Below are 13,473 nucleotides of genomic sequence, written 5' to 3' on the forward strand. Positions count from 1 at the left end.
TAAGATAATACATTTTTAATCAATAAAAATAAAAACTAAAATATAATCTAAAATTTAAATTTAAATGTAATGCAGTAATGGTCATACTCTTAAAGTGACTAATATTTAATTTTAATTTAAAATTTGAAAAATGTTAATAGATGGCAGCCACACAAAAGCTTTATCATATTTTATACTTGTTGCAAAAACATGTGTATCGGTAAGGACATGCTAGCCCTGTGTTGACTTTGTCAACCCATTCAGCGATCCCCGGTAGTCCACTAGAGTCTGGCGAAACACCATCACCCATTTCCCCACAGCATGCCAGGCCCGAAATTCGAACCTCATCCAGCGGTCCCCGGTAGCCCACTGGAGCCTGGCGAAACACCATCACCCATTTCCCCATCAAATTTTATACTTGCTCAATGTCGTTTGTAAGATTATAGGAAGTACTAGACGATGTGGTTACAAAATTCTATGTATTCTTTGTGATTTTTCTCTAGCTCCTCGCTAGTTTTTTTAATAAATTCTGTCGTACGAAAAAAAAAAAGGAAGTAGTAGACGAGGACGCATTTACATTTTGGGTTGAAAACCGTTGTTGACGATGTTTTGTTACTTTGTAATCATATTTTTAAACGCCTGTTGGAGTTGCTTCATTCGAGTTTTTTATTTTTATTTTCTTATTTTCTTGTTTTACGTTAGATTTGTGAGTCCGTTTTAACTTTAATATACTATTCAAATCACATTCTTTGGCTCTTTCAACGATAATAAACACTTTTCAAAATTTATCACCGCTTCTCGTGCTTGAATTTATTTTAAAAATTATAAAAGTCTTGAAATGTGTAATAAAATGAAACACTGTTATCCCAATGAGATTCTACTTTCTCGATATGAACTCTTAGTTGGTTATATCACATACACATTTGGTTTACAATCCAAAATACAAAATGCTACTATAATATTTGGAATGTGATGGAAGAGAATATTTGTTTCGATTTAGAGTTCTTGATTTTGACAGGGAGCATCGTTATTGCTCGAATAATTATTTTTTTTATTTGCTATTAGACAACTTCGTTTAAGGATGACAATTACAACAGAATCCCACTGTAAAAATCAAAAAGTTGATTTTTTTGAGGGAATTTAAAAATACTGTAGTTGATTAAGTAGAAGCGATTGAGGATTATACACCACTTATAGTCAGGCCGGATATTGGGCTGTGCAGCCCGTTCCATCGCACAGGGCCCATATTCAAATGGGGCCTAAATAAAAAAGTCCAATAAGGGGTATCTAGGTCCAGTTTCTATTTATTTTATTGAAGTTTTATAATATAAAAAATACAAAGCCGCTACCGTCTCCGTGTAACTTCTCAATTTGACTTTATTCTCCTCGAAACCTACGTTGATCAGTGACTAGTCGCATGTCGCCGTCAATTCATTTGTAAAAGGTACTCCGTATTACACTTTTCTTGTCATATTAATATTTTTATTTATATTTATCTTTATTTATTGATATTGGGTATATTTATTTTATTGATTTAAAATCTGAAATCAATTCCTAATATCTAATGTATAGTTGCACGGCGTCCGATTCGATTCCTTTTGATTTATCGTCAAACTTGCAAGTCACAATTCAGGTATACATATATAATTTAAATGTAATAATCATAATTAATATTTTTCTTGTTACTTATAATAATTTAATATGTCAATATTAATAATTTAATATGTCAATATTACTGAAAAACTCCGCGTTTAGCCCAAATAATAAGGGCCCATTTTTACGTCTCGAACAGGGTCTTCAAAATCAATGAGACGACCCTGCTTATAGTGGCACTCGTAGTATTTGTATGTTACACTTTAGCATGTACACCACACTAAAAGTGTTGTGTGGGGGTAAGAAACTAAATGTGTGTTTAATTAGACTGAATGATTTAGCGTTGAATGATTTATATTTGAATAATTCAGAGTTTTTGAATAAACTTAATTCTAAATGAAAATAAGTTGTTTAATAATCATTTTGATTAAACAATATGAAATGAGTAAATTACCATATTAATATGTTACGCGAATAAAAAATTCAATATATTTGTTTGTTAAGTGTTCTGGTTATGTTATTACACAAAACTATTAACTATTAACTATTACTTAATTATAAAACTATTAACTATTACTTACTATTATTATTATTATTATTATTATTATTATTAGTATTATTATTATGTAGGTTTATTATTACTACTACTATTACTAGTTGACGAGTAGGTTTGGTATTTGGCGTATGTATGTAGGTTTGTTTGTATGTATGTAGGCATGGTATGTACGTATTTATGGATGTATGTATATAGGTTTGGTAGTGTAGGCTTTTATGTTTAGGTATGTATGTCTTGCCTATGCATGTATGTTAGGTTGTTTTTGTAGGTATATATGTTTGTTTCGACTATGTATGTATGCTTGTTTTTGTTTGTTTTCTTGGTGTATGTATGTAGGTTTGGTTTCTTGTAGGTTTGTAGCTTTGTTTATGTACGGATGTTTGTTGGCATGTATATAGGTTTATGTTTTTTTGTGTGTGTGTGTGTGTGTGGTGTGGGGGGGGGGGGGTATGGGAGGGGGCGTGTGTGTGTGTGCGTATCGTTCGGTGCACCCTGGGGTCATTATGGCTGAGGACGATCTTTCTTTGCTCCTGAGCTTGATTGGTATTCTTCTAGTTGTGTGTCTTCAGGGATGTCTACCGTAATGATGCATGAGTGGCGTCTGGTGTGTTACCGGTGGTTGGCCCCTTGCTTGCGCAACAACGCCCACCTGGCATGCCTTTCGTGTTTCTGTTTTCAAGGCCCCTTGGCTCTATTTATTGAGGCAACACCAAGCGTCGATTAAGTGGCGTCTTGACTGCCGCTTAGAGCCTAAATTGATTTTCAGGCAGACTTTTAAACCCATGAAAATCTGATTCTACCATTTTCATGGCGTCTTAATTTTATTTTATTTTTATTTTCTTTTTATTTTTATTTGTATTTTCTTTTTTATTTGTATTTTTATCTTTTATTAAAAAAAACAAATTTCCTACTTTTTGGCCGGAGGTCCACTCGGAAGCAATCTCTTTATCCGTCGAATAAAGACAGGGATGACTTTCTCTACTTTTCTGGGTGGTGAAATGACCCGTTTTTATTCTCGGGTAGGGGAAGGATTGTCTACATCTCACCTTCCCCATACACCACTCAAGTGGTATTGGGTTTTGTTGCTGTTGTTGTTGTACAAAAGTACAAATTAAAAAGAAGTGAGTCCCATGAATTTTTGTCGAGGAATCGTTGAAGGAATGGCTGACATCTTGTTTGGCGAGATGTTCACTATCTTGTGAGTTGGCGGTTGTTAACAAGCAATATAATAGATAGGAAGCGTCGATTTATTGGCGACTTGACTGTTGTATAGAGCCTAAATTGAACTTTAGGCAGGTTTAAAACTCATGAAAATTTGATTTTACCATTTTCAGGGCGTCTCACATTTTTTTAACCTACTTATTTGTTAAAGAATAAAACAGCAACCATACCTTTTTGGGTAATTCAACTTTGGATCAGAGAAAAGATAATCTCATCATTTCCAAGTATAGAAGGTCACAATAACACATAAGTAGCAGCAAAGTCAGCTGTCCAGGACAGAAGTCAACAGGCCATTTTCTGAAGTCAAACGGCTCTATTAACAGTAGACTTCCTTTTATGTAAAAGTGGTTCCAAAGTCACTTTGGATCCATACTTAAATTAGAAGTGTCTGTTAGGTATTCTAGTGTATATAAACACACTCAAACACACTTGTAAATCACTTCATCTGTTTGAAATAATAGATACATTATCTTAATCATATTTACAATTGCTTAAATCATTTGAAAACATGGTATCAGAGCTTATGGTGTAGATCTGAGATCAATACACTCATAATTAAGCTTCAATCATCTACCAATCTGATTGGGGGTCACAATGTCTGATGAAGTCAACATCCATACCCAATCGGTTAACCAAACCAATGATCTAGCCACCCAATTAAGCCAACTTTTGAAAACCAACATGAATTACAGCCCAAAGCTTTCTGATAGCTTGAAAATCAGCATCAGTTTGTCAAGTCAAAACTACGCTTAATGGGCTAGAATAATGAAAGTGGCAATAGGAGGTAAATCAAAAAATCTCCTAAACCACTTAACATCAAACCCACCACCAGAAGACAGCAGTGATGAATTTAACCAATGGGAACAAGAAGATTTAATCGTGTTCTCATGGTTAATTCAGAATATAGAGCCAAATTTAGCCAGCAACTTAACTGAATTTCCTACAGCCAAGTCATTGTGGGATGCTCTTGTAACAACTTACAGCAGTGGCAAAGACAAGCTCTAAAATTTCGATTTACATGTAAAAGCTAATGATATAAAGCAAGCTAACATATCTGTGACGACCTGGAAATTTTCGACCAAATTTAAACTTAATCTTTATATGTTTCTGACACGATAAGCAAAGTCTATAAAGATGAATCTCAAAATTTTTGAACTAATTTTATATATTCAATTACCCTTCGACTATTCCCTTCGACTAATTTTATACATATATGACTTTAAATAACATTATAACTTATATTATTATTATGACTTACACTTTTAAAATTAATGTTGACTATGTTTGACCAAGGTTCACTTTTGAGTTGACTTTCGGTTGACTTTGACTTTCAGTTGACTTTTGTTGACTTTTTAATTAAGGAAACTTTCCTAACTTATAAAATTTCCAAAAATAGCAACTTTCTAAATATGAAAACTTTCTAAAAATAGAAACTTTCCTAAAATAGAAACTTTCCTAAAATAGAAACTTTTCAAAAATAGAAACTTTCCAAAAATGGAAACCTACTAAAAATAGAAACTTTCTAAAAATAGAAAGTACGTGTCCTTACGCTGTTCTGATCAAACCGAAGCATACTGAGTGTTGTTCTATGTCTACTTGCAACAAGTACTATAGCTATCATACTAAGACTTGACCTAAGTTAGTTATTTATATCGACCTGCTTTATTTATAGGTCGGCGTTGTGATCATTCTTGATCACTTTACTTCACTTGCTGTTCACATATTTGTCTGGTTACTTCATTTGCTTTAAGGTGAGTTATAGTCCCATTTTTCTATTTTAAATCTTTTGGGATGAGAATACATGCAATTTATTTTATATTTTGGACACATGTGGAAGTTGGTTTAAATTATTCATTGTGAGTTGAACAAAAATATTCCCTAGTCTGGTAATTGTAATCACTGGTTTCTACTGGTGAACGCGAATCCTACGGATAGATCTATCGGGTTTTACAACCCCATTTCGAGCTAGTCGCGCTAGCAATTTATAATCAGAATGTTTAGTACTTCGTATTTAGTTGAAGATACACTTGTTCGGTGTATATTATTTATTGTGTTTGGCAAGGGTAAATAAATGGTTAAATGGTTACCAGGTGGCTCACGAAAAATGGAATAATGTTTTATTATATGTTTTCTAGCATATAATTTTATGGTCCAAAAAGGAGTTTTTATGTTTTCAAACATAAATTTTTATTGTTTAAATTAAATATTGTTTGCAATATTAAACCTATAATTCACTCAACATTTTTGTTAACAGTTACTCGCATGTTTTATTCTCAGGTTCATGATTGATTGCTTCCGCTGTGCTTAGAGAGTCTGCATATTTATGATGGCAGCTTTTGTTATACATTAACTTGCATTCTATTTTGATACATTTAATAGTGGGTGTTGTTGACTTTTTTTGGTCAACTTTTGATTAAGTAATAATGTAGGGTTTTTCTAAACTTACATATTTTGGTAGGTTTCCTTTATAGGAAATCATTTTTAAATAAAGAATGCAAGGTTATTTATCAAATTCATATAGAGTTATGATCAAGCTGTGGGACCAAGATAACGATGGTCGTCAAGTGTACTTTGACGGGTCGTTTCAGTTGGTATCAGAGCGTTGGTTGTAGGGAATTAGGCTGCATTGATGTCGTTACCCGAGTCAATAGGATGCATTAGTGAGTCTAGTCTACAGCTCGACCTATAATTTATTATTATATGTAATTATTTGTATCGTATTGGTATGTATATTGTTATCATACATACATCTCTATTATGTTCTGAATCCGGGAGGAACTCCCATTCCGATTAAACGTATTCTCCGACTCATGCGAATTTATCCTTATAGGAACACCTCGGGTAGTGAAACCGAGGGATGTCATTCTTGACTTCCGAAATTCTAGACATTTCTATGTCATCCATTATAGTTATGTATATAACGTTTGAGTTATATTACGCGAGATGTCATTCTTGACTTCTAAATGCTCGGCATTTCAATGTCAGCTATTATGTTTGGGTATATAACATTCTGGTTATATTACGTGCCTTTGAGCCGTTGTGCCTATATGCTTTGGTTTTTGAACCAGAAAACGTCATTCTTGACTTTTAGAGATTCTTGGTACTTCGAAGACATTTCTATGTCATCGTTACTGTTATTCATTACTTTGGATGTTTTGTCTCTTGTGCTATCCTTAGCACATTGTTTAAGAAATCGTTAGAGAAATTGTGTGGAAATTCGAGGTTGATCGCGTGTCTTGACCTCATGTAGTGCTATTGGAATGGAAATACGAATTAGTGAAATATAATGGCGTCAGGCCAACGTGATTATATTACGCTAATTCATAAAAAAGTCCCAATATTGTGACATGAGGAATAGAAAGCGAGTCAAAGAAAATCTTTACACTATTCATTAAGGAATTCCGATGTATTACATGGGTAAGGAAAATATTCATTATCTTATTTGTCGATATACGAGAAGCTCGTTTTAGCCAGATTATCTATCTCATGCTCTATCTTTCATAACTCGCTTGTTAGCAACAGCTTCACTCGGGAACAGTTTTGGCCCAAGGACTTATGTCCTGATAATAGTCAAAACAATATTTAACTCATTGGTTTTCATGACCTCGTAACATTTGTTGGTCAAATATCGCACAACGATTCAAGTCCGTTACTCGATCTTCCACGATCTTACTTTAACTTGTAACCTCTGAAATACAGATACTCTGTTATCATCGGGAGTTTTACACACTTGTTTATTTGGGCGGTTCTCACGAGATTATGGGCGAATAGAAGTAATGGAATATTTTGTCATGTATACAATTTATAAAATCATATATGTACGTATGGATTCAAATGAATAAATTTACCCTTACCTATTTTGGCTAGTATATACTAAATCATACCTTCAATTTTTTTTTAAAAACCACTAAATTATTGAGTTGTTTGACTAAGTCAATTTCTTTTATATAAAATGGTACACGTTGTACATACTTCTAAATTTACTAAGAACTTCGTTCTGTTTATGTTGTCACATCAAACGTTTAAAGCTTTTTCGAAACTCCTTTGATTGATTTTATCAAATTTTCGCATTACCCTACAGAGTGTTTGGATCACAGTTTTTCTCATCCTCCGTTTAAGGATGAAACTTATCATTAAGTTCATTGATAGAAACTCTTACACCACTTTGGGTGCCGGTTTTATAAAATTTGTTGAAAAGTCCTGGCACTCATAAAATTTCCCCTCTTATGGTTGGACATGGCCGCAACGCGGACCGATAAATCAGTTTTCTGAGATACGTATAGTGGTCACCCTGTTCTCAGGAAAGGTGCTAGGTGGGTTTCTACCCCAACTGTTGTTATAGTGGGTATCATGGATATTTATTACACTAGACCGTTTGAGGAGTTTCTACTCTCAATATTCGCTGTCAACCGCAACACCCTCATAAACATCAATCCTAAGATTCAACACTTTGAGGTGTACAAAATTATTTTTGGAGATTCATCTCACCTAGAGTCGGCCATTCTTTATAACCCATGATTCGCGTTCTTTTCATCCGCACATAAATTTAAGAATATGGATGAATCTTAGATTTCCTCGCTCATTGTACAAGGAAGTTCACTCTCGTTGAAATATCACACCTTTCGTACGTCTTCCTTTCAGAAATGTAATGAAAATCTACTTTGAAGTCCATGATCCTCGTTATCTCCTTTGAGAGATTTGCCTTAAATATCTATGCCACTGATGTGACTACTCCTTGTTGCAACTATATTTCATTCGTCCCAGTTCATCCCCTTGGGGAGCTCCTGTTTTGTTTGTTAAGATGAAAGATGGTTCGTTTTATTTGTGCATTGATTATCGTGAATTGAACAAGCTTACTGTTAAAAACCGTTACCCTCTTCCGAGAATTGATGATCTGTTCGATCAACTTCAAGGTTCGTCCGTTTATTCTAAGATTGGTCTTCGTTTCGGTTCTCACCAATTACGCGTTAAAGAAACTGATATTCCGAAAGCTGCTTTCCGTACCCGTTATGGTCACTTCGAATTCCTTGTTATGCCGTTCGGATTGATAAATGCACCTGCTGTGTTCATGGACCTCATGAACCATGTGTGTAGACCCTATCTGGACAAATTCGTTATTGTTTTCATCGACGACATCCTTATTTATTCTAAGATTGATGAGGAGCACGAGGAACATTTGAGGTTGGTGCTTGATTTATTGAGAAAAGAAGGGTTGTACGCTAAGTTCTCTAAGTGTGCCTTCTGGTTAAGAGAAGTTCAATTCCTTGGACATATTGTTAGTAAACAGGGAATACAAGTTGATCCTGCTAAGATTGAGGCGATTGAGAAGTGGGAGATTCCGAAAACTCCTACTCAGATTCGTCAGTTCCTAGGCTTGACAGGCTATTATAGAAGGTTCATTCAAGATTTTTCAAGAGTAGCGAAACCTCTGACTGCTTTAATGCATAAGGGGAAGAAGTACGAGTGGAAGAGTGAACAAGAGTCTGCTTTCCAAACTCTGAAGAAGAAGTTAATTTCTGCACCGATATTATCACTACCCGAGGGTAATGATGATTTTGTTATCTATTATGATGCTTCGTGTCAAGACTTTGGTTGTGTTTTGATGCAGCGAAAGAAAGTCATTGCTTACGCGTCACGTCAGTTGAAGATTCACGAGCAGAATTATACGACCCATGATTTATAATTGGGAGCTGTTGTGTTGGGGCTTAAGATATGGAGATATTATCTATATGAGGTCAAAAGTACAGTGTACACTGATCACAAAAGTGTTCAACATATCCTTGATCAGAAACAGTTGAATATGAGGCAGCGACGATGGGTTAAGACATTGAATGATTATGATTGCAAACTTTTATATCATCTGGGGAAGGCCAATGTGGTGGCCGATGCGTTAAGTCGTAAAGAGAGGGCTGAACTTCGTAGGTTTAGAGCCTTGAATATGACAATACAAACTAACCTCGCTAGGCAGATTCTTGAGGCACAACAAGAAGCCTTGAAGGAGGAGAATTTCGTAACGGGAAGGTCAGAGGCATGAGTAAGAAATTTGAGGTACGAGCAGATGGCACGCAGTATTTTGCGGGACATCTTTGGGTTCCAAAATTTGGTGATTTGCGACAACTTGTGTTAGATGAGGGCATAAGGCTCATAAGTCTAGGTACTCTATTCATCCTGGTTCAGGAAAGATGTATCATGATCTTAAGGAGCTGTATTGGTGGTCAAATTTGAAAGCTGATGTGGCTACGTATATGGCTAAGTGTTTGACCTGTGCCAAGGTTAAAGCTGAACAACAAAAACCATCTGGACTTTTGGTGCAATCTGAGATTCCCGAGTGGAAGTGAGAAGGTATTACGATGGACTTATTGCAAAATTACCGAGAGTTATGGGTGGTTATGATACCATTTGGGGTGATTGTTGACCGACTCACTAAGTCAGCTCATTTCTTGCCAATTAAGGAAACAGATTCGAAGGAGAAGCTTACTTGTTTGTATTTGAAGAAGATTGTTTCTAGACATGGTGTTCCCTTATTTATTATTTCGGACCGAGACAGTCGATTTACATCGAGGTTTTGGCAGTCCTTACAAGATGCTTTGGGAACTAAATTGTATATGAACACTGCTTATCATCCACAGTCAGATGTTCAGAGTGAAAGGACCATTCAAACGTTGGAAGACATGTTACGAGCATGCATCATTGATTTTGGTAATGGTTGGGATAAGTACTTGCCACTGGCTGAATTTTCTTATAATAACAGTTATCATGCAAGTATTATGCCGCACCTTTTGAAGCGCTGTATGGTAGAAAGTGTAGGTCTCCTGTCTGCTGGAATGAGGTTGGGAATGCTCAACTCACAGGTCCAGGAATTATTCATGAGACTACCGAGAAGATCGTACAGATTAAGGAAAGTTTAAGAACTGCCAAAAGTAGGCAAAAGAGCTATGCCAATAAGAGAAGGAACAATATTGAATTTAAAGTCGGTGATCGAAGGTATCACCTTGGAAGGGTGTGATACGTTTTGGTAAAAGGGAAAAGTTGAGTCCTCGTTTTGTTGGACCGTTTGAGATTATTGAGAGAGTTGGACCCGTGGCTTATCGTTTGAAGTTGCCACAAGAACCCAGTGCTGTTCATGATGTTTTTCACGTGTCGAATTTGAAGAAGTGTTTGGCCGAGGCCGATGACACTATTCCTCTGGAGAAACTTCATGTTGATAAGAAACTTCATTTTATTAAGGAACCTGTTGAATTATGGATCGAGAGGTTAAGACTCTTAAGCAGAGTAGAATTCCTATTGTTCGAGTTAGATGGAACGCCAAACGCGGTCTCGAGTTCACTTGGGAGCGTGAAGATCAGATGAAGCAGAAGTACCCGCATTTGTTCCCAGATGCTGAGTCAACCCTGCACCTGCTTAAATTTTGGGACGAAATTTCCGTAACGGGAAGGTACTGTAACGACCCTACTTTTTCCGTTATCTTTTACCGTTAATTATTTAACGACTGTTAATTGTTATTCATGCCACGTCATTTCTATGATCTATATTATTATTTTAGTAATAATATATTAATTATTATGTGTTATATGAATATTTGTATTCAATATTTCAAGTTATACGTTTCTACGTGTCGCGGATTTCTATCCGGCGAATCTTTTCGGTTTTCAAACCAACGGTCAAGCTTTTGGGATTTTTTTTAGTCCTAATTATTTTAAATATGATATTTTAATGTCATATGTTTATATTTAGTGTTTATATATTTTATTCGTCGCGTATTTGTTATCTCTCCGAAAAATCAATCGCGTAACCGTGTTTTCGCGAATCAGGCTTTGTTAGGACTTTCGGGCCACAAACTTTTTATCAAATAATAAATTTGGGTTTTGAGGCCCACTCCCCATGGAAAATTCGTCCAAGTACCCCCACATAGCCCATCTATTTCATATTTGGTACATAAACTTCATTTTACACTCATTTGATCACTTTTCCTTTTCCAAACCCAAGCAAAAACTCTCTCCTTCTTCCCTCCCCACTTGTGGCCGAATTTATACTCTTCCACCTTCAAAATACAGCCAACAACAATCATCATACAATTATTCTTCATCTCTCAAAATTAATTGCATAAACGGATTCTCCTTTTCGCGATCTACAGGCTTCATCTTCTTGATTCTTGATTAGGGTATAATCACAAACCCTAGCTTTTTCATTTTAATCTATTTTTAATGATTTTGATGTTTAATATGATTGTATAGTGCTTCTATGTTGTTGAATTATTGATTGTATGCATAGAATCACTCGTTATTACATGTTTTCGGTTTGATTGATTGTGGACAGCAGACTATTCGACCATTTCAGTACCTTTAACTGATGTTTTTGATAAAATAAAGTATTTAGATGAGTTCCTCTCATCAATACATTGATTTTAGACTCCGGATTCATGTTATTTCGATTCCCGGAACATAAGATATGATTAAAATGGTGTTTTCGTGAAATTAAAATGTAAAAACGAATGTGTTCAGGTTTGGTCCGACTTTGTGACCATTTTTGGAGTCTCTAGGGTGTACTAGTGTGTTAGAATTGATGATTGGATAAACATTCATGTTCGGGTCATCGAAATCCGGGCCACGGATCACCCGTTATGACTAAAACATGTTTTTGAACGAATTAAAGCTCCAAGTTGAATGGTGGCTGTTGGTCACGATATATATATAAGACTCGTCGAAAACTGATTCCCGGGGCTCAAGTTATGACCCGATGAGCTTTTAATTAAAACTTATGGTTATTTAATAAGACTTATGATATAAATAATGAATTTCATTATTAATAAATTACTTATAATATAAAAAGTAATTATTTTACTTTAAGACCTATGATATACATATTTATTATATCATTTAGTAATTAATTATGATTAATTAGACTTTAATCAAACTTATGATAAATAATACTTTTATTAATAATGAAAAATACTTATGGTAAGTATTAAACTTATATTATGAGATTATTTTAATAAGACTTATAATAAGGATTAATTAATTATTTAATTATTATAAGGCTTAGTTATTATTTAATTATAATTTAATTATTAAATACTTATGATTTAATGATTATAATTAGAAACTTATGATATGATTAATAATTTATTATTAATTAATAATACTTATGATATGATTAAAATTTATTATTAATTAATAATACCTATATTATGATTAATATTTAATTAATTAATTAAATACTTATGCTATATTAATTATATCATTTAAACTTATGTTAACTTTAATAATTCATTTTAATTTAATTAAACTTATGTTATGACATAATTATACATATATGACTTTAAATAACATTATAACTTACATTATTATTATGACTTATACTTTTAAAATTAATGTTGACTATGTTTGACCAAGGTTCACTTTTGAGTTGACTTTCGGTTGACTTTGACTTTCAGTTGACTTTTGTTGACTTTCTAATTAAGGAAACTTTCCTAAGTTATAAAATTTCCAAAAATAGAAACTTTCTAAATATGAAAACTTTCTAAAAATAGAAACTTTCCTAAAATAGAAACTTTCCAAAAATAGAAACTTTCCAAAAATGGAAACCTACTAAAAATAGAAACTTTCTAAAAATAGAAAGTACGTGTCCTTATGCTGTTCTGATCAAACCGAAGCATACTGAGTGTTGTTCTATGTCTACTTGCAACAAGTACTATAGCTATCATACTAAGACTTGACCTAAGTTAGTTATTTATATCGACCTGCTTTATTTATAGGTCGGCGTTGTGATCATTCTTGATCACTTTACTTCACTTGCTGTTCACATATTTGTCTGGTTACTTCATTTACTTTAAGGTGAGTTATAGTCCCATTTTTCTATTTTAAATCTTTTGGGATGAGAATACATGCAATTTATTTTATATTTTGGACACATGTGGAAGTTGGTTTAAATTATTGATTGTGAGTTGAACAAAAATATTCCCTAGTCTGGTAACTGTAATCACTGGTTTCTACTGGTGAACGCGAATCCTACGGATAGATCTATCGGGTTTGACAACCCCATTTCGAGCTAGTCGCGCTAGCAGTTTATAATCAGAATGTTTAGTACTTCGTATTTAGTTGAAGATACACTTGTTCGGTGTATAT

The sequence above is a fragment of the Rutidosis leptorrhynchoides genome, chromosome 7, assembly GCF_046630445.1.
Source record: "Rutidosis leptorrhynchoides isolate AG116_Rl617_1_P2 chromosome 7, CSIRO_AGI_Rlap_v1, whole genome shotgun sequence".
Taxonomy (NCBI): Eukaryota; Viridiplantae; Streptophyta; class Magnoliopsida; order Asterales; family Asteraceae; genus Rutidosis; species Rutidosis leptorrhynchoides.